Source organism: Staurois parvus, unplaced genomic scaffold, assembly GCF_062004578.1.
Source record: "Staurois parvus isolate SC_StPar_1 unplaced genomic scaffold, SC_StPar_1.0 ptg000689l, whole genome shotgun sequence".
Classification (NCBI taxonomy): domain Eukaryota; kingdom Metazoa; phylum Chordata; class Amphibia; order Anura; family Ranidae; genus Staurois; species Staurois parvus.
In genome coordinates, this window is record NW_028318485.1 from 616,262 (window position 1) to 632,160 (window position 15,899).

Sequence of the window (15,899 nt, forward strand, 5' to 3'; positions counted from 1 at the left end):
ACATATTGCTCAGTCTCCTGAGAGACTCTCAAAAATTGCCAGTGCTGACTGTATTTCAAGTCATCACAGCGGGGTATTGGGATTAGTTTTCAATTAGCAATAATCACGCCTCAGGTGGACCTCATTGGCTATGATACTGCCACTGCGCAAAGCTAACCAAATCAGTGTCTGCCAATTTCTGCCCATCCTTGGAGGAGGTATTGACATTGAGGTGAGACACAAAAGTGTCATCCAGTGGGCCGCTGAGCATTCTGGGACTTGGCATGCTAATGTGACAGAGAAGACGCCTAAGCTGGCATTGTTTGCATTTGAAAGGACTAAGGAGAATGTCAAGTTTTGGGGCCTAGATGTCAAATGTCAAATGGCTTTCTCCCACAGCAGTTCTCAAAGGCCACTGAATGCATATGGTCCGACGGCTGCACTGTTGGGGAAAAAAAAGCCAAGGTGGAAAGCTTTGGGCCCGTCGTTGAAAGCTTTGTGGATAACAAGCCTGAACTGGAGTCCAGGAAAGCTGGCGTAGACCAGGCTTGTTGGGAATCAGTTGTTCAGGCAAACACCTGCAGCCACCTTTATTTCTGGGCTAGATTCACAGAGCCTTGAAAGGGGGAATTTTGCATCCCTTAGGACATTTCCTCTCTCTAGGCCAGTGAGCACTCCGGCAGATGGGCATAAAGATTACCTTATCCGCAGCTCAACAACAAGGACAAAGCTACCGCCCGAACAGGGACTTGAACCCTGGACCCTCAGATTAAAAGTCTGATGCTCTACCGACTGAGCTATCCGGGCTCTGAAACCTCCAAAACAGTCCAATCTGCTTGAAACTTCACTTTTATGGCAGAAAAAGACCATTCGGCCAAAAGAAAGAGGAGATGTGTGCCTGAATGCACAAGTATTTGGCTCACTCCGGCTGGCCAATCGTCCTCTCCCATTCCATTTTTTAGGACAGCTTGCAACCATGCAGATAGGGTCCAGTCTGGTAGAGATGGAGAACGCTGAAAGTTTCTGGCTTAGTGTAACTTATAGGTCAATGCTCTTTCACTGAAAACAAGGGCCTTGCAAAAAACACACCGGCCAAACTGGTTCCTTAACCCTGGACCAACACGCTTCCAGTATTCTTCCTAATTGACTGGGTTACAAATAAAGAAAGTTCACCTTTAGCCTCATGATGCCAGGTCTAGCAGAGAAAAAGCAAGGAAAAATTTAATGAGGTAGAGTCCACTCTGGATTAAAGGCAAGTGGGGGGGAACGAGCATGACGTGGCAATCACATATTGTTCTACTCAGCAGGCTGCGTGATGACACAAAAGATCTCTATAGTGTCCCCGGCCCCGTTTCCTCAACTCTAACACATCTCAGTCTGCATCTTAGAAGCCATTGCTTTTCTGCTGTTTCAAACATATTGCTCAGTCTCCTGAGAGACTCTCAAAAATTGCCAGTGCTGACTGTATTTCAAGTCATCACAGCGGGGTATTGGGATTAGTTTTCAATTAGCAATAATCACGCCTCAGGTGGACCTCATTGGCTATGATACTGCCACTGCGCAAAGCTAACCAAATCAGTGTCTGCCAATTTCTGCCCATCCTTGGAGGAGGTATTGACATTGAGGTGAGACACAAAAGTGTCATCCAGTGGGCCGCTGAGCATTCTGGGACTTGGCATGCTAATGTGACAGAGAAGACGCCTAAGCTGGCATTGTTTGCATTTGAAAGGACTAAGGAGAATGTCAAGTTTTGGGCCTAGATGTCAAATGGCTTTCTCCCACAGCAGTTCTCAAAGGCCACTGAATGCATATGGTCCGACGGCTGCACTGTTGGGGAAAAAAAAGCCAAGGTGGAAAGCTTTGGGCCCGTCGTTGAAAGCTTTGTGGATAACAAGCCTGAACTGGAGTCCAGGAAAGCTGGCGTAGACCAGGCTTGTTGGGAATCAGTTGTTCAGGCAAACACCTGCAGCCACCTTTATTTCTGGGCTAGATTCACAGAGCCTTGAAAGGGGGAATTTTGCATCCCTTAGGACATTTCCTCTCTCTAGGCCAGTGAGCACTCCGGCAGATGGGCATAAAGATTACCTTATCCGCAGCTCAACAACAAGGACAAAGCTACCGCCCGAACAGGGACTTGAACCCTGGACCCTCAGATTAAAAGTCTGATGCTCTACCGACTGAGCTATCCAGGCTCTGAAACCTCCAAAACAGTCCAATCTGCTTGAAACTTCACTTTTATGGCAGAAAAAGACCATTCGGCCAAAAGAAAGAGGAGATGTGTGCCTGAATGCACAAGTATTTGGCTCACTCCGGCTGGCCAATCGTCCTCTCCCATTCCATTTTTTAGGACAGCTTGCAACCATGCAGATAGGGTCCAGTCTGGTAGAGATGGAGAACGCTGAAAGTTTCTGGCTTAGTGTAACTTATAGGTCAATGCTCTTTCACTGAAAACAAGGGCCTTGCAAAAAACACACCGGCCAAACTGGTTCCTTAACCCTGGACCAACACGCTTCCAGTATTCTTCCTAATTGACTGGGTTACAAATAAAGAAAGTTCACCTTTAGCCTCATGATGCCAGGTCTAGCAGAGAAAAAGCAAGGAAAAATTGAATGAGGTAGAGTCCACTCTGGATTAAAGGCAAGTGGGGGGGAACGAGCATGACGTGGCAATCACATATTGTTCTACTCAGCAGGCTGCGTGATGACACAAAAGATCTCTATAGTGTCCCCGGCCCCGTTTCCTCAACTCTAACACATCTCAGTCTGCATCTTAGAAGCCATTGCTTTTCTGCTGTTTCAAACATATTGCTCAGTCTCCTGAGAGACTCTCAAAAATTGCCAGTGCTGACTGTATTTCAAGTCATCACAGCGGGGTATTGGGATTAGTTTTCAATTAGCAATAATCACGCCTCAGGTGGACCTCATTGGCTATGATACTGCCACTGCACAAAGCTAACCAAATCAGTGTCTGCCAATTTCTGCCCATCCTTGGAGGAGGTATTGACATTGAGGTGAGACACAAAAGTGTCATCCAGTGGGCCGCTGAGCATTCTGGGACTTGGCATGCTAATGTGACAGAGAAGACGCCTAAGCTGGCATTGTTTGCATTTGAAAGGACTAAGGAGAATGTCAAGTTTTGGGGCCTAGATGTCAAATGGCTTTCTCCCACAGCAGTTCTCAAAGGCCACTGAATGCATATGGTCCGACGGCTGCACTGTTGGGGAAAAAAAAGCCAAGGTGGAAAGCTTTGGGCCCGTCGTTGAAAGCTTTGTGGATAACAAGCCTGAACTGGAGTCCAGGAAAGCTGGCATAGACCAGGCTTGTTGGGAATCAGTTGTTCAGGCAAACACCTGCAGCCACCTTTATTTCTGGGCTAGATTCACAGAGCCTTGAAAGGGGGAATTTTGCATCCCTTAGGACATTTCCTCTCTCTAGGCCAGTGAGCACTCCGGCAGATGGGCATAAAGATTACCTTATCCGCAGCTCAACAACAAGGACAAAGCTACCGCCCGAACAGGGACTTGAACCCTGGACCCTCAGATTAAAAGTCTGATGCTCTACCGACTGAGCTATCCGGGCTCTGAAACCTCCAAAACAGTCCAATCTGCTTGAAACTTCACTTTTATGGCAGAAAAAGACCATTCGGCCAAAAGAAAGAGGAGATGTGTGCCTGAATGCACAAGTATTTGGCTCACTCCGGCTGGCCAATCGTCCTCTCCCATTCCATTTTTTAGGACAGCTTGCAACCATGCAGATAGGGTCCAGTCTGGTAGAGATGGAGAACGCTGAAAGTTTCTGGCTTAGTGTAACTTATAGGTCAATGCTCTTTCACTGAAAACAAGGGCCTTGCAAAAAACACACCGGCCAAACTGGTTCCTTAACCCTGGACCAACACGCTTCCAGTATTCTTCCTAATTGACTGGGTTACAAATAAAGAAAGTTCACCTTTAGCCTCATGATGCCAGGTCTAGCAGAGAAAAAGCAAGGAAAAATTTAATGAGGTAGAGTCCACTCTGGATTAAAGGCAAGTGGGGGGGAACGAGCATGACGTGGCAATCACATATTGTTCTACTCAGCAGGCTGCGTGATGACACAAAAGATCTCTATAGTGTCCCCGGCCCCGTTTCCTCAACTCTAACACATCTCAGTCTGCATCTTAGAAGGCATTGCTTTTCTGCTGTTTCAAACATATTGCTCAGTCTCCTGAGAGACTCTCAAAAATTGCCAGTGCTGACTGTATTTCAAGTCATCACAGCGGGGTATTGGGATTAGTTTTCAATTAGCAATAATCACGCCTCAGGTGGACCTCATTGGCTATGATACTGCCACTGCGCAAAGCTAACCAAATCAGTGTCTGCCAATTTCTGCCCATCCTTGGAGGAGGTATTGACATTGAGGTGAGACACAAAAGTGTCATCCAGTGGGCTGCTGAGCATTCTGGGACTTGGCATGCTAATGTGACAGAGAAGACGCCTAAGCTGGCATTGTTTGCATTTGAAAGGACTAAGGAGAATGTCAAGTTTTGGGGCCTAGATGTCAAATGGCTTTCTCCCACAGCAGTTCTCAAAGGCCACTGAATGCATATGGTCCGACGGCTGCACTGTTGGGGAAAAAAAAGCCAAGGTGGAAAGCTTTGGGCCCGTCGTTGAAAGCTTTGTGGATAACAAGCCTGAACTGGAGTCCAGGAAAGCTGGCGTAGACCAGGCTTGTTGGGAATCAGTTGTTCAGGCAAACACCTGCAGCTACCTTTATTTCTGGGCTAGATTCACAGAGCCTTGAAAGGGGGAATTTTGCATCCCTTAGGACATTTCCTCTCTCTAGGCCAGTGAGCACTCCGGCAGATGGGCATAAAGATTACCTTATCCGCAGCTCAACAACAAGGACAAAGCTATCACCCGAACAGGGACTTGAACCCTGGACCCTCAGATTAAAAGTCTGATGCTCTACCGACTGAGCTATCCGGGCTCTGAAAGCTCCACCTCCAAAACAGTCCAATCTGCTTGAAACTTCACTTTTATGGCAGAAAAAGACCATGCGCCCAAAAGAAAGAGGAGATGTGTGCCTGAATGCACAAGTATTTGGCTCACTCCGGCTGGCCAATCGTCCTCTCCCATTCCATTTTTTAGGACAGCTTGCAACCATGCAGATAGGGTCCAGTCTGGTAGAGATGGAGAACGCTGAAAGTTTCTGGCTTAGTGTAACTTATAGGTCAATGCTCTTTCACTGGAAACAAGGGCCTTGCAAAAAACACACCGGCCAAACTGGTTCCTTAACCCTGGACCAACACGCTTCCAGTATTCTTCCTAATTGACTGGGTTACAAATAAAGAAAGTTCACCTTTAGCCTCATGATGCAGGGTCTAGCAGAGAAAAAGCAAGGAAAAATTTAATGAGGTAGAGTCCACTCTGGATTAAAGGCAAGTGGGGGGGAACGAGCATGACGTGGCAATCACATATTGTTCTACTCAGCAGGCTGCGTGATGACACAAAAGATCTCTATAGTGTCCCCGGCCCCATGACCCGCTTCCTCAACTCTAACACATCTCAGTCTGCATCTTAGAAGCCATTGCTTTTCTGCTGTTTCAAACATATTGCTCAGTCTCCTGAGAGACTCTCAAAAATTGCCAGTGCTGACTGTATTTCAAGTCATCACAGCGGGGTATTGGGATTAGTTTTCAATTAGCAATAATCACGCCTCAGGTGGACCTCATTGGCTATGATACTGCCACTGCGCAAAGCTAACCAAATCAGTGTCTGCCAATTTCTGCCCATCCTTGGAGGAGGTATTGACATTGAGGTGAGACACAAAAGTGTCATCCAGTGGGCCGCTGAGCATTCTGGGACTTGGCATGCTAATGTGACAGAGAAGACGCCTAAGCTGGCATTGTTTGCATTTGAAAGGACTAAGGAGAATGTCAAGTTTTGGGGCCTAGATGTCAAATGTCAAATGGCTTTCTCCCACAGCAGTTCTCAAAGGCCACTGAATGCATATGGTCCGACGGCTGCACTGTTGGGGAAAAAAAAGCCAAGGTGGAAAGCTTTGGGCCCGTCGTTGAAAGCTTTGTGGATAACAAGCCTGAACTGGAGTCCAGGAAAGCTGGCGTAGACCAGGCTTGTTGGGAATCAGTTGTTCAGGCAAACACCTGCAGCCACCTTTATTTCTGGGCTAGATTCACAGAGCCTTGAAAGGGGGAATTTTGCATCCCTTAGGACATTTCCTCTCTCTAGGCCAGTGAGCACTCCGGCAGATGGGCATAAAGATTACCTTATCAGCAGCTCAACAACAAGGACAAAGCTACCGCCCGAACAGGGACTTGAACCCTGGACCCTCAGATTAAAAGTCTGATGCTCTACCGACTGAGCTATCCGGGCTCTGAAACCTCCAAAACAGTCCAATCTGCTTGAAACTTCACTTTTATGGCAGAAAAAGACCATTCGGACAAAAGAAAGAGGAGATGTGTGCCTGAATGCACAAGTATTTGGCTCACTCCGGCTGGCCAATCGTCCTCTCCCATTCCATTTTTTAGGACAGCTTGCAACCATGCAGATAGGGTCCAGTCTGGTAGAGATGGAGAACGCTGAAAGTTTCTGGCTTAGTGTAACTTATAGGTCAATGCTCTTTCACTGGAAACAAGGGCCTTGCAAAAAACACACCGGCCAAACTGGTTCCTTAACCCTGGACCAACACGCTTCCAGTATTCTTCCTAATTGACTGGGTTACAAATAAAGAAAGTTCACCTTTAGCCTCATGATGCAGGGTCTAGCAGAGAAAAAGCAAGGAAAAATTTAATGAGGTAGAGTCCACTCTGGATTAAAGGCAAGTGGGGGGGAACGAGCATGACGTGGCAATCACATATTGTTCTACTCAGCAGGCTGCGTGATGACACAAAAGATCTCTATAGTGTCCCCGGCCCCATGACCCGCTTCCTCAACTCTAACACATCTCAGTCTGCATCTTAGAAGCCATTGCTTTTCTGCTGTTTCAAACATATTGCTCAGTCTCCTGAGAGACTCTCAAAAATTGCCAGTGCTGACTGTATTTCAAGTCATCACAGCGGGGTATTGGGATTAGTTTTCAATTAGCAATAATCACGCCTCAGGTGGACCTCATTGGCTATGATACTGCCACTGCGCAAAGCTAACCAAATCAGTGTCTGCCAATTTCTGCCCATCCTTGGAGGAGGTATTGACATTGAGGTGAGACACAAAAGTGTCATCCAGTGGGCCGCTGAGCATTCTGGGACTTGGCATGCTAATGTGACAGAGAAGACGCCTAAGCTGGCATTGTTTGCATTTGAAAGGACTAAGGAGAATGTCAAGTTTTGGGGCCTAGATGTCAAATGTCAAATGGCTTTCTCCCACAGCAGTTCTCAAAGGCCACTGAATGCATATGGTCCGACGGCTGCACTGTTGGGGAAAAAAAAGCCAAGGTGGAAAGCTTTGGGCCCGTCGTTGAAAGCTTTGTGGATAACAAGCCTGAACTGGAGTCCAGGAAAGCTGGCGTAGACCAGGCTTGTTGGGAATCAGTTGTTCAGGCAAACACCTGCAGCCACCTTTATTTCTGGGCTAGATTCACAGAGCCTTGAAAGGGGGAATTTTGCATCCCTTAGGACATTTCCTCTCTCTAGGCCAGTGAGCACTCCGGCAGATGGGCATAAAGATTACCTTATCAGCAGCTCAACAACAAGGACAAAGCTACCGCCCGAACAGGGACTTGAACCCTGGACCCTCAGATTAAAAGTCTGATGCTCTACCGACTGAGCTATCCGGGCTCTGAAACCTCCAAAACAGTCCAATCTGCTTGAAACTTCACTTTTATGGCAGAAAAAGACCATTCGGACAAAAGAAAGAGGAGATGTGTGCCTGAATGCACAAGTATTTGGCTCACTCCGGCTGGCCAATCGTCCTCTCCCATTCCATTTTTTAGGACAGCTTGCAACCATGCAGATAGGGTCCAGTCTGGTAGAGATGGAGAACGCTGAAAGTTTCTGGCTTAGTGTAACTTATAGGTCAATGCTCTTTCACTGAAAACAAGGGCCTTGCAAAAAACACACCGGCCAACCTGGTTCCTTAACCCTGGACCAACACGCTTCCAGTATTCTTCCTAATTGACTGGGTTACAAATAAAGAAAGTTCACCTTTAGCCTCATGATGCCAGGTCTAGCAGAGAAAAAGCAAGGAAAAATTTAATGAGGTAGAGTCCACTCTGGATAAAAGGCAAGTGGGGGGGAACGAGCATGACGTGGCAATCACATATTGTTCTACTCAGCAGGCTGCGTGATGACACAAAAGATCTCTATAGTGTCCCCGGCCCCATGACCCGCTTCCTCAACTCTAACACATCTCAGTCTGCATCTTAGAAGCCATTGCTTTTCTGCTGTTTCAAACATATTGCTCAGTCTCCTGAGAGACTCTCAAAAATTGCCAGTGCTGACTGTATTTCAAGTCATCACAGCGGGGTATTGGGATTAGTTTTCAATTAGCAATAATCACGCCTCAGGTGGACCTCATTGGCTATGATACTGCCACTGCGCAAAGCTAACCAAATCAGTGTCTGCCAATTTCTGCCCATCCTTGGAGGAGGTATTGACATTGAGGTGAGACACAAAAGTGTCATCCAGTGGGCCGCTGAGCATTCTGGGACTTGGCATGCTAATGTGACAGAGAAGACGCCTAAGCTGGCATTGTTTGCATTTGAAAGGACTAAGGAGAATGTCAAGTTTTGGGGCCTAGATGTCAAATGTCAAATGGCTTTCTCCCACAGCAGTTCTCAAAGGCCACTGAATGCATATGGTCCGACGGCTGCACTGTTGGGGAAAAAAAAGCCAAGGTGGAAAGCTTTGGGCCCGTCGTTGAAAGCTTTGTGGATAACAAGCCTGAACTGGAGTCCAGGAAAGCTGGCGTAGACCAGGCTTGTTGGGAATCAGTTGTTCAGGCAAACACCTGCAGCCACCTTTATTTCTGGGCTAGATTCACAGAGCCTTGAAAGGGGGAATTTTGCATCCCTTAGGACATTTCCTCTCTCTAGGCCAGTGAGCACTCCGGCAGATGGGCATAAAGATTACCTTATCCGCAGCTCAACAACAAGGACAAAGCTACCGCCCGAACAGGGACTTGAACCCTGGACCCTCAGATTAAAAGTCTGATGCTCTACCGACTGAGCTATCCGGGCTCTGAAACCTCCAAAACAGTCCAATCTGCTTGAAACTTCACTTTTATGGCAGAAAAAGACCATTCGGACAAAAGAAAGAGGAGATGTGTGCCTGAATGCACAAGTATTTGGCTCACTCCGGCTGGCCAATCGTCCTCTCCCATTCCATTTTTTAGGACAGCTTGCAACCATGCAGATAGGGTCCAGTCTGGTAGAGATGGAGAACGCTGAAAGTTTCTGGCTTAGTGTAACTTATAGGTCAATGCTCTTTCACTGAAAACAAGGGCCTTGCAAAAAAACACACCGGCCAAACTGGTTCCTTAACCCTGGACCAACACGCTTCCAGTATTCTTCCTAATTGACTGGGTTACAAATAAAGAAAGTTCACCTTTAGCCTCATGATGCCAGGTCTAGCAGAGAAAAAGCAAGGAAAAATTGAATGAGGTAGAGTCCACTCTGGATTAAAGGCAAGTGGGGGGGAACGAGCATGACGTGGCAATCACATATTGTTCTACTCAGCAGGCTGCGTGATGACACAAAAGATCTCTATAGTGTCCCCGGCCCCGTTTCCTCAACTCTAACACATCTCAGTCTGCATCTTAGAAGCCATTGCTTTTCTGCTGTTTCAAACATATTGCTCAGTCTCCTGAGAGACTCTCAAAAATTGCCAGTGCTGACTGTATTTCAAGTCATCACAGCGGGGTATTGGGATTAGTTTTCAATTAGCAATAATCACGCCTCAGGTGGACCTCATTGGCTATGATACTGCCACTGCGCAAAGCTAACCAAATCAGTGTCTGCCAATTTCTGCCCATCCTTGGAGGAGGTATTGACATTGAGGTGAGACACAAAAGTGTCATCCAGTGGGCCGCTGAGCATTCTGGGACTTGGCATGCTAATGTGACAGAGAAGACGCCTAAGCTGGCATTGTTTGCATTTGAAAGGACTAAGGAGAATGTCAAGTTTTGGGGCCTAGATGTCAAATGTCAAATGGCTTTCTCCCACAGCAGTTCTCAAAGGCCACTGAATGCATATGGTCCGACGGCTGCACTGTTGGGGAAAAAAAAGCCAAGGTGGAAAGCTTTGGGCCCGTCGTTGAAAGCTTTGTGGATAACAAGCCTGAACTGGAGTCCAGGAAAGCTGGCGTAGACCAGGCTTGTTGGGAATCAGTTGTTCAGGCAAACACCTGCAGCCACCTTTATTTCTGGGCTAGATTCACAGAGCCTTGAAAGGGGGAATTTTGCATCCCTTAGGACATTTCCTCTCTCTAGGCCAGTGAGCACTCCGGCAGATGGGCATAAAGATTACCTTATCCGCAGCTCAACAACAAGGACAAAGCTACCGCCCGAACAGGGACTTGAACCCTGGACCCTCAGATTAAAAGTCTGATGCTCTACCGACTGAGCTATCCGGGCTCTGAAACCTCCAAAACAGTCCAATCTGCTTGAAACTTCACTTTTATGGCAGAAAAAGACCATTCGGCCAAAAGAAAGAGGAGATGTGTGCCTGAATGCACAAGTATTTGGCTCACTCCGGCTGGCCAATCGTCCTCTCCCATTCCATTTTTTAGGACAGCTTGCAACCATGCAGATAGGGTCCAGTCTGGTAGAGATGGAGAACGCTGAAAGTTTCTGGCTTAGTGTAACTTATAGGTCAATGCTCTTTCACTGAAAACAAGGGCCTTGCAAAAAACACACCGGCCAAACTGGTTCCTTAACCCTGGACCAACACGCTTCCAGTATTCTTCCTAATTGACTGGGTTACAAATAAAGAAAGTTCACCTTTAGCCTCATGATGCCAGGTCTAGCAGAGAAAAAGCAAGGAAAAATTTAATGAGGTAGAGTCCACTCTGGATTAAAGGCAAGTGGGGGGGAACGAGCATGACGTGGCAATCACATATTGTTCTACTCAGCAGGCTGCGTGATGACACAAAAGATCTCTATAGTGTCCCCGGCCCCGTTTCCTCAACTCTAACACATCTCAGTCTGCATCTTAGAAGCCATTGCTTTTCTGCTGTTTCAAACATATTGCTCAGTCTCCTGAGAGACTCTCAAAAATTGCCAGTGCTGACTGTATTTCAAGTCATCACAGCGGGGTATTGGGATTAGTTTTCAATTAGCAATAATCACGCCTCAGGTGGACCTCATTGGCTATGATACTGCCACTGCGCAAAGCTAACCAAATCAGTGTCTGCCAATTTCTGCCCATCCTTGGAGGAGGTATTGACATTGAGGTGAGACACAAAAGTGTCATCCAGTGGGCCGCTGAGCATTCTGGGACTTGGCATGCTAATGTGACAGAGAAGACGCCTAAGCTGGCATTGTTTGCATTTGAAAGGACTAAGGAGAATGTCAAGTTTTGGGCCTAGATGTCAAATGGCTTTCTCCCACAGCAGTTCTCAAAGGCCACTGAATGCATATGGTCCGACGGCTGCACTGTTGGGGAAAAAAAAGCCAAGGTGGAAAGCTTTGGGCCCGTCGTTGAAAGCTTTGTGGATAACAAGCCTGAACTGGAGTCCAGGAAAGCTGGCGTAGACCAGGCTTGTTGGGAATCAGTTGTTCAGGCAAACACCTGCAGCCACCTTTATTTCTGGGCTAGATTCACAGAGCCTTGAAAGGGGGAATTTTGCATCCCTTAGGACATTTCCTCTCTCTAGGCCAGTGAGCACTCCGGCAGATGGGCATAAAGATTACCTTATCCGCAGCTCAACAACAAGGACAAAGCTACCGCCCGAACAGGGACTTGAACCCTGGACCCTCAGATTAAAAGTCTGATGCTCTACCGACTGAGCTATCCAGGCTCTGAAACCTCCAAAACAGTCCAATCTGCTTGAAACTTCACTTTTATGGCAGAAAAAGACCATTCGGCCAAAAGAAAGAGGAGATGTGTGCCTGAATGCACAAGTATTTGGCTCACTCCGGCTGGCCAATCGTCCTCTCCCATTCCATTTTTTAGGACAGCTTGCAACCATGCAGATAGGGTCCAGTCTGGTAGAGATGGAGAACGCTGAAAGTTTCTGGCTTAGTGTAACTTATAGGTCAATGCTCTTTCACTGAAAACAAGGGCCTTGCAAAAAACACACCGGCCAAACTGGTTCCTTAACCCTGGACCAACACGCTTCCAGTATTCTTCCTAATTGACTGGGTTACAAATAAAGAAAGTTCACCTTTAGCCTCATGATGCCAGGTCTAGCAGAGAAAAAGCAAGGAAAAATTGAATGAGGTAGAGTCCACTCTGGATTAAAGGCAAGTGGGGGGGAACGAGCATGACGTGTCAATCACATATTGTTCTACTCAGCAGGCTGCGTGATGACACAAAAGATCTCTATAGTGTCCCCGGCCCCGTTTCCTCAACTCTAACACATCTCAGTCTGCATCTTAGAAGCCATTGCTTTTCTGCTGTTTCAAACATATTGCTCAGTCTCCTGAGAGACTCTCAAAAATTGCCAGTGCTGACTGTATTTCAAGTCATCACAGCGGGGTATTGGGATTAGTTTTCAATTAGCAATAATCACGCCTCAGGTGGACCTCATTGGCTATGATACTGCCACTGCACAAAGCTAACCAAATCAGTGTCTGCCAATTTCTGCCCATCCTTGGAGGAGGTATTGACATTGAGGTGAGACACAAAAGTGTCATCCAGTGGGCCGCTGAGCATTCTGGGACTTGGCATGCTAATGTGACAGAGAAGACGCCTAAGCTGGCATTGTTTGCATTTGAAAGGACTAAGGAGAATGTCAAGTTTTGGGGCCTAGATGTCAAATGGCTTTCTCCCACAGCAGTTCTCAAAGGCCACTGAATGCATATGGTCCGACGGCTGCACTGTTGGGGAAAAAAAAGCCAAGGTGGAAAGCTTTGGGCCCGTCGTTGAAAGCTTTGTGGATAACAAGCCTGAACTGGAGTCCAGGAAAGCTGGCATAGACCAGGCTTGTTGGGAATCAGTTGTTCATGCAAACACCTGCAGCCACCTTTATTTCTGGGCTAGATTCACAGAGCCTTGAAAGGGGGAATTTTGCATCCCTTAGGACATTTCCTCTCTCTAGGCCAGTGAGCACTCCGGCAGATGGGCATAAAGATTACCTTATCCGCAGCTCAACAACAAGGACAAAGCTACCGCCCGAACAGGGACTTGAACCCTGGACCCTCAGATTAAAAGTCTGATGCTCTACCGACTGAGCTATCCGGGCTCTGAAACCTCCAAAACAGTCCAATCTGCTTGAAACTTCACTTTTATGGCAGAAAAAGACCATTCGGCCAAAAGAAAGAGGAGATGTGTGCCTGAATGCACAAGTATTTGGCTCACTCCGGCTGGCCAATCGTCCTCTCCCATTCCATTTTTTAGGACAGCTTGCAACCATGCAGATAGGGTCCAGTCTGGTAGAGATGGAGAACGCTGAAAGTTTCTGGCTTAGTGTAACTTATAGGTCAATGCTCTTTCACTGAAAACAAGGGCCTTGCAAAAAACACACCGGCCAAACTGGTTCCTTAACCCTGGACCAACACGCTTCCAGTATTCTTCCTAATTGACTGGGTTACAAATAAAGAAAGTTCACCTTTAGCCTCATGATGCCAGGTCTAGCAGAGAAAAAGCAAGGAAAAATTGAATGAGGTAGAGTCCACTCTGGATTAAAGGCAAGTGGGGGGGAACGAGCATGACGTGGCAATCACATATTGTTCTACTCAGCAGGCTGCGTGATGACACAAAAGATCTCTATAGTGTCCCCGGCCCCGTTTCCTCAACTCTAACACATCTCAGTCTGCATCTTAGAAGCCATTGCTTTTCTGCTGTTTCAAACATATTGCTCAGTCTCCTGAGAGACTCTCAAAAATTGCCAGTGCTGACTGTATTTCAAGTCATCACAGCGGGGTATTGGGATTAGTTTTCAATTAGCAATAATCACGCCTCAGGTGGACCTCATTGGCTATGATACTGCCACTGCGCAAAGCTAACCAAATCAGTGTCTGCCAATTTCTGCCCATCCTTGGAGGAGGTATTGACATTGAGGTGAGACACAAAAGTGTCATCCAGTGGGCCGCTGAGCATTCTGGGACTTGGCATGCTAATGTGACAGAGAAGACGCCTAAGCTGGCATTGTTTGCATTTGAAAGGACTAAGGAGAATGTCAAGTTTTGGGCCTAGATGTCAAATGGCTTTCTCCCACAGCAGTTCTCAAAGGCCACTGAATGCATATGGTCCGACGGCTGCACTGTTGGGGAAAAAAAAGCCAAGGTGGAAAGCTTTGGGCCCGTCGTTGAAAGCTTTGTGGATAACAAGCCTGAACTGGAGTCCAGGAAAGCTGGCGTAGACCAGGCTTGTTGGGAATCAGTTGTTCAGGCAAACACCTGCAGCCACCTTTATTTCTGGGCTAGATTCACAGAGCCTTGAAAGGGGGAATTTTGCATCCCTTAGGACATTTCCTCTCTCTAGGCCAGTGAGCACTCCGGCAGATGGGCATAAAGATTACCTTATCCGCAGCTCAACAACAAGGACAAAGCTACCGCCCGAACAGGGACTTGAACCCTGGACCCTCAGATTAAAAGTCTGATGCTCTACCGACTGAGCTATCCAGGCTCTGAAAGCTCCAACACAGTCCAATCTGCTTGAAACTTCACTTTTATGGCAGAAAAAGACCATTCGGCCAAAAGAAAGAGGAGATGTGTGCCTGAATGCACAAGTATTTGGCTCACTCCGGCTGGCCAATCGTCCTCTCCCATTCCATTTTTTAGGACAGCTTGCAACCATGCAGATAGGGTCCAGTCTGGTAGAGATGGAGAACGCTGAAAGTTTCTGGCTTAGTGTAACTTATAGGTCAATGCTCTTTCACTGAAAACAAGGGCCTTGCAAAAAACACACCGGCCAAACTGGTTCCTTAACCCTGGACCAACACGCTTCCAGTATTCTTCCTAATTGACTGGGTTACAAATAAAGAAAGTTCACCTTTAGCCTCATGATGCCAGGTCTAGCAGAGAAAAAGCAAGGAAAAATTTAATGAGGTAGAGTCCACTCTGGATTAAAGGCAAGTGGGGGGGAACGAGCATGACGTGGCAATCACATATTGTTCTACTCAGCAGGCTGCGTGATGACACAAAAGATCTCTATAGTGTCCCCGGCCCCGTTTCCTCAACTCTAACACATCTCAGTCTGCATCTTAGAAGCCATTGCTTTTCTGCTGTTTCAAACATATTGCTCAGTCTCCTGAGAGACTCTCAAAAATTGCCAGTGCTGACTGTATTTCAAGTCATCACAGCGGGGTATTGGGATTAGTTTTCAATTAGCAATAATCACGCCTCAGGTGGACCTCATTGGCTATGATACTGCCACTGCGCAAAGCTAACCAAATCAGTGTCTGCCAATTTCTGCCCATCCTTGGAGGAGGTATTGACATTGAGGTGAGACACAAAAGTGTCATCCAGTGGGCCGCTGAGCATTCTGGGACTTGGCATGCTAATGTGACAGAGAAGACGCCTAAGCTGGCATTGTTTGCATTTGAAAGGACTAAGGAGAATGTCAAGTTTTGGGGCCTAGATGTCAAATGGCTTTCTCCCACAGCAGTTCTCAAAGGCCACTGAATGCATATGGTCCGACGGCTGCACTGTTGGGGAAAAAAAAGCCAAGGTGGAAAGCTTTGGGCCCGTCGTTGAAAGCTTTGTGGATAACAAGCCTGAACTGGAGTCCAGGAAAGCTGGCATAGACCAGGCTTGTTGGGAATCAGTTGTTCAGGCAAACACCTGCAGCCACCTTTATTTCTGGGCTAGATTCACAGAGCCTTGA

At 47.1% G+C, this 15,899-nt stretch overlaps 23 non-coding genes across 23 annotated transcripts; all 23 read right to left on the reverse strand.

The window, feature by feature from the left end:
• Positions 1–13: 13 nt before the first annotated feature.
• Positions 14–154, reverse strand: LOC149446999 (U4 spliceosomal RNA). The gene has a single exon (XR_016305939.1). It is a non-coding gene; the product is annotated as a U4 spliceosomal RNA (small nuclear RNA).
• Positions 155–713: 559 nt separating this feature from the next.
• TRNAK-UUU (transfer RNA lysine (anticodon UUU)) lies at positions 714–786 on the reverse strand. The gene has a single exon. It is a non-coding gene; the product is annotated as a tRNA-Lys (tRNA).
• A 620-nt stretch (positions 787–1,406) lies between these two features.
• LOC149447001 (U4 spliceosomal RNA) lies at positions 1,407–1,547 on the reverse strand. Its single transcript, XR_016305940.1, has one exon. It is a non-coding gene; the product is annotated as a U4 spliceosomal RNA (small nuclear RNA).
• Positions 1,548–2,098: 551 nt separating this feature from the next.
• On the reverse strand, positions 2,099–2,171 carry TRNAK-UUU (transfer RNA lysine (anticodon UUU)). The gene has a single exon. It is a non-coding gene; the product is annotated as a tRNA-Lys (tRNA).
• Positions 2,172–2,791: 620 nt separating this feature from the next.
• Positions 2,792–2,932, reverse strand: LOC149447003 (U4 spliceosomal RNA). The gene has a single exon (XR_016306159.1). It is a non-coding gene; the product is annotated as a U4 spliceosomal RNA (small nuclear RNA).
• Positions 2,933–3,484: 552 nt separating this feature from the next.
• On the reverse strand, positions 3,485–3,557 carry TRNAK-UUU (transfer RNA lysine (anticodon UUU)). The gene has a single exon. It is a non-coding gene; the product is annotated as a tRNA-Lys (tRNA).
• Positions 3,558–4,177: 620 nt separating this feature from the next.
• LOC149447005 (U4 spliceosomal RNA) lies at positions 4,178–4,318 on the reverse strand. Its single transcript, XR_016305941.1, has one exon. It is a non-coding gene; the product is annotated as a U4 spliceosomal RNA (small nuclear RNA).
• A 552-nt stretch (positions 4,319–4,870) lies between these two features.
• Positions 4,871–4,943, reverse strand: TRNAK-UUU (transfer RNA lysine (anticodon UUU)). Its single transcript has one exon. It is a non-coding gene; the product is annotated as a tRNA-Lys (tRNA).
• Positions 4,944–5,576: 633 nt separating this feature from the next.
• Positions 5,577–5,717, reverse strand: LOC149447007 (U4 spliceosomal RNA). The gene has a single exon (XR_016305943.1). It is a non-coding gene; the product is annotated as a U4 spliceosomal RNA (small nuclear RNA).
• Positions 5,718–6,276: 559 nt separating this feature from the next.
• Positions 6,277–6,349, reverse strand: TRNAK-UUU (transfer RNA lysine (anticodon UUU)). The gene has a single exon. It is a non-coding gene; the product is annotated as a tRNA-Lys (tRNA).
• Positions 6,350–6,976: 627 nt separating this feature from the next.
• On the reverse strand, positions 6,977–7,117 carry LOC149447009 (U4 spliceosomal RNA). Its single transcript, XR_016305944.1, has one exon. It is a non-coding gene; the product is annotated as a U4 spliceosomal RNA (small nuclear RNA).
• A 559-nt stretch (positions 7,118–7,676) lies between these two features.
• On the reverse strand, positions 7,677–7,749 carry TRNAK-UUU (transfer RNA lysine (anticodon UUU)). Its single transcript has one exon. It is a non-coding gene; the product is annotated as a tRNA-Lys (tRNA).
• A 627-nt stretch (positions 7,750–8,376) lies between these two features.
• Positions 8,377–8,517, reverse strand: LOC149447011 (U4 spliceosomal RNA). Its single transcript, XR_016305945.1, has one exon. It is a non-coding gene; the product is annotated as a U4 spliceosomal RNA (small nuclear RNA).
• Positions 8,518–9,076: 559 nt separating this feature from the next.
• On the reverse strand, positions 9,077–9,149 carry TRNAK-UUU (transfer RNA lysine (anticodon UUU)). The gene has a single exon. It is a non-coding gene; the product is annotated as a tRNA-Lys (tRNA).
• Positions 9,150–9,770: 621 nt separating this feature from the next.
• Positions 9,771–9,911, reverse strand: LOC149447013 (U4 spliceosomal RNA). Its single transcript, XR_016305946.1, has one exon. It is a non-coding gene; the product is annotated as a U4 spliceosomal RNA (small nuclear RNA).
• A 559-nt stretch (positions 9,912–10,470) lies between these two features.
• On the reverse strand, positions 10,471–10,543 carry TRNAK-UUU (transfer RNA lysine (anticodon UUU)). The gene has a single exon. It is a non-coding gene; the product is annotated as a tRNA-Lys (tRNA).
• Positions 10,544–11,163: 620 nt separating this feature from the next.
• LOC149447015 (U4 spliceosomal RNA) lies at positions 11,164–11,304 on the reverse strand. Its single transcript, XR_016305947.1, has one exon. It is a non-coding gene; the product is annotated as a U4 spliceosomal RNA (small nuclear RNA).
• Positions 11,305–11,855: 551 nt separating this feature from the next.
• Positions 11,856–11,928, reverse strand: TRNAK-UUU (transfer RNA lysine (anticodon UUU)). The gene has a single exon. It is a non-coding gene; the product is annotated as a tRNA-Lys (tRNA).
• A 620-nt stretch (positions 11,929–12,548) lies between these two features.
• LOC149447017 (U4 spliceosomal RNA) lies at positions 12,549–12,689 on the reverse strand. Its single transcript, XR_016306160.1, has one exon. It is a non-coding gene; the product is annotated as a U4 spliceosomal RNA (small nuclear RNA).
• A 552-nt stretch (positions 12,690–13,241) lies between these two features.
• Positions 13,242–13,314, reverse strand: TRNAK-UUU (transfer RNA lysine (anticodon UUU)). Its single transcript has one exon. It is a non-coding gene; the product is annotated as a tRNA-Lys (tRNA).
• Positions 13,315–13,934: 620 nt separating this feature from the next.
• Positions 13,935–14,075, reverse strand: LOC149447019 (U4 spliceosomal RNA). Its single transcript, XR_016305948.1, has one exon. It is a non-coding gene; the product is annotated as a U4 spliceosomal RNA (small nuclear RNA).
• A 551-nt stretch (positions 14,076–14,626) lies between these two features.
• TRNAK-UUU (transfer RNA lysine (anticodon UUU)) lies at positions 14,627–14,699 on the reverse strand. Its single transcript has one exon. It is a non-coding gene; the product is annotated as a tRNA-Lys (tRNA).
• Positions 14,700–15,319: 620 nt separating this feature from the next.
• LOC149447021 (U4 spliceosomal RNA) lies at positions 15,320–15,460 on the reverse strand. Its single transcript, XR_016305949.1, has one exon. It is a non-coding gene; the product is annotated as a U4 spliceosomal RNA (small nuclear RNA).
• Positions 15,461–15,899: the final 439 nt, after the last annotated feature.